Source organism: Dipodomys merriami, unplaced genomic scaffold (assembly GCF_024711535.1).
Source record: "Dipodomys merriami isolate MVZ:Mamm:240054 unplaced genomic scaffold, mDipMer1.0.p SCAF_13, whole genome shotgun sequence".
NCBI lineage: Eukaryota > Metazoa > Chordata > Mammalia > Rodentia > Heteromyidae > Dipodomys > Dipodomys merriami.
The window spans coordinates 83582-86738 of NW_027202604.1; the positions used below are offsets into that span (position 1 = coordinate 83582).

General features: G+C 40.9%; 1 pseudogene; it reads right to left on the reverse strand.

Annotated features, from left to right (window-relative positions):
- Positions 1–1340: 1340 nt before the first annotated feature.
- Positions 1341–2041, reverse strand: LOC138824586 (transmembrane gamma-carboxyglutamic acid protein 2 pseudogene; annotated as a pseudogene).
- Positions 2042–3157: the final 1116 nt, after the last annotated feature.

The following is a 3157-nucleotide window of genomic DNA, read 5'->3' on the forward strand; positions in this document are numbered from 1 at the left end:
CTGTACTTTTCCTTGTTGGGAAACTTACTTCCTTGATTTCATTGCTTGTTATGGGTGGTTTATAGCATTTGGTTCAGCTCATATGCCTCTAGGAATTTATCCATTTCTTCTAGATTTTCCATCTTGAGTATAGGTTTTGAAAGTAGTCCCTTAAAGGTTTTTGGATTTCTTGGATATTTGTTGTGATGTTTTACTCATCTCTAACTTTGTTGAATTGAGTTACTCTTTGCTTTTTAAATATCAAATTAGATAGAGGTTTTTCAGTCTTACAATTTTTTTCCTCAGGAATCAACTTTTGTTTTGTTGGTTCTATGTATAGCTTTTTTTAGTCTCAAATTAATTGATTTCTGTCCTAATCTTTACTAGCTTTCTTCATTAAGTAGTTTTGATTTTAGTTTGTTCCTGTTTTTCTAGAAGTTTTAAGTGTATTATGAGGTTATTTACTTGAATGATTTCTGTTCTCTTTATGTAGGCACTTGGGAGCTATGAATTTTCTTCTTAGCACTGCTTTTGCTGTATTACAGAGATTCTGATAGGATGTGCTTCCATTTTCATTGGAAGTTTCCGATTTCTTCCTTTATTTCTTCAGCGACCCAGCTGTTACTCAACAGTGTGTTATTCAGTGTCCATGTGTTTGAGTATTTTCTATAATATCATTTGCTGTTGTGATCAGATAGAATATAAGGAGTTATATTAATTTTTTTTTTTTGTTTTTTTGTCGGTCGTGGGGCTTGAACTCTGGGCCTGGGCACTGTCCCTCAGCTCTTCAGCTCAAGGCGAGCACTCTACCACTTGAGCTACAGCGCCACTTCCGGTTTTCTGGTGATTTATTGGAGATAGGAGTCTCATGGTCTCTCCTGCCCGGGCTGGCTTTGAACTGCGATCCTCAGATCTCAGCCTCCTGAGTAGCTAGGATTACAGGCGTGAGCCACCAGCGCCCGGCAGTTATATTAATTTTTTAACCTGGGCCAACGAAAAACATTTATTTATATGAAATTCTAGAAAATAAAAATTAATCTGTAGAGCTATATTTATTTAAAAATATTTTCTCAGTCTTGTTCAATGTCCTGGGGTATGATCTATTTTGGAGAACGTTCCATGGACTGATGAGAAGAATGTGTATTGTGTGGTTGCTGGCTGAAATACTATTAGATGTCTATTAAGTCAACATAGGTTATAATATTTTTTAATTCAGAAGTTTCTTTTTTTTTTTTTTTTTTTCAGCTTTAGGAGTCTTTAAAAAAAAACCACCACAAAATAATTGGGGCGGGGAGCTTATGGAGTCCAGTGAGAATCAGACAGGGGTACAGCTTCAGGAGCCCGGACATCGAGGCAGCTCCTTAAGGGGGTCTTCGGAGGTTGGAGTAAGGGGGCGGAGGCGCATCGTGAACTCCGGAGGCCGCCAGAGCCTGCTCGTAGGTGGGGAGGCTGGAGGATCGAAGTGGAGTCAGGGGCGTTGGAGGACTCAGAGGGCTGGTGAGCAAGGTCTCTTGAGGACTGAGACTGGGCTGCTGGCCTGGCCCCCGGCCTCGTCGGTAATGCAGATACCAAAAGGCTCCCAGCCCGGCCAACACGATGAGCAGGATGCCTGAAATCAGCCCCACCGCCAGGCCTGCTACATCCACTCGGTCGCGACCTCCTTTGCCATTATAGATATAGGTTTCCCCAAAGCGCTCTGTCAATGTATTGTCCTCAAAATACTCTCTGGCCTCCTCCCAGGAACATTTCTCCTCCATACATTCCCACTCCAGGTTCCCTGGGGTGAATAGCTCCAGGTCCCAGTGATTGGCTCGTGGAATCCGCCTGTGGCTGCTGCCCAGGAAGCTCTGGGCATGTGGGGAACCCAGAAAGACTTCTGGGCCTTGTTTTTGCCCCGCGCTAGATGAGTTATCAAGGCATGTGGTCAATCCCAAATAGAGCAGTAACAGGGAAGGGTGTCCCCTCATAATTTATGGACACCTGCCTAAACCTGTAAGTACTGCCCTTCCTCTTTTAATGTAGACCTCGTTGGCTAGCTGTGACCAGCTGTGAGGGGGGTTAAGGGAGAGGGGTGGGGGAAAGGAAAAGGAGGGGTACTTCACTCCCGGTAACCAGGCCCGTTCCCGGTCTCTGGCAGAGGGGTAATTCAGAAGATTCTTTGCTGATCTTTTGTTTGGTTGACCTGTCTTTTGCTGAGAATGGGTTTATCCAAACTTTCTTTGATTTGTTGTGTTTCTGGTCTTTATTAAGAAAACTGCGACTTGTGATAAGGAGCCCTAGTATTTCCCCTATTCCTTCCTGTAATTTTTTCAGGTTATTTGGTCTTACATTGAGGTTTTTGATCCATTTGGAGTTGATTCATGTACAGGTTGATGCTTAAGTATCCAACTTCAATTTTTTGTACACATGTAGCCAATTCTGCAAGCAACATTTGTTGAAGAGAATTTCTTTTATTCTGATTTTTTGGCTCCCTTATCAAACATTAGGTGGCTATAAGTCTGTGGGTTTCGGGGTCTTCACTTCTATTCCATTGGTCCTCAGGCCTGTTCATGTGTTAGTACCAAGCTGTTTTCATACCTATGGTTTTATAGTTTGAAGTTTGGTATTGTTATTCTTCCAGCACTGTTCTTCCTGACAAGGATTTTTTTTTTTTTTTGCTATTTGGAGTCTTCTTTTATTCCATATGGATTTTTGGATTGTGTCTATTTTATTAGACTGTTGTTAGAATATTGATGGGTATTGTATTGAATTTATAATATCTTTAGGCAGTATTACCATTTTCACAACCTTGATCCTCCCAGTAAAGGAGAATGGGAGGTGTTCCACTTACTTAAATCTGTTTTAATTTCCCTTTTCAGGTTTTTCAAGTTTTCATTGTAGAGGTCCTTTACATCTTTGGTTAAGTTAATTCTTAGGCATTTTATTTTATTTTATTGAGGCTATTACAAAAGGAGTTGCTTTCCTGATTTCAGACTCACTCTTCTCATTGTTGGCATACAGAAAAGCTACTGATTTTTGTGGGTTAATTTTATATCCTGTTATTTTGCCAAAGTTTCAAATCAGCTCAGGTAACTTGGGAGAGGAATCTATGGGGTTCTTTAAATTCAGGATCATGTCATCTGCAAAGAGGGAGAGTTTTACTTCTTCTTTCCCTATTTAGATCCCCTTTATGTTTATT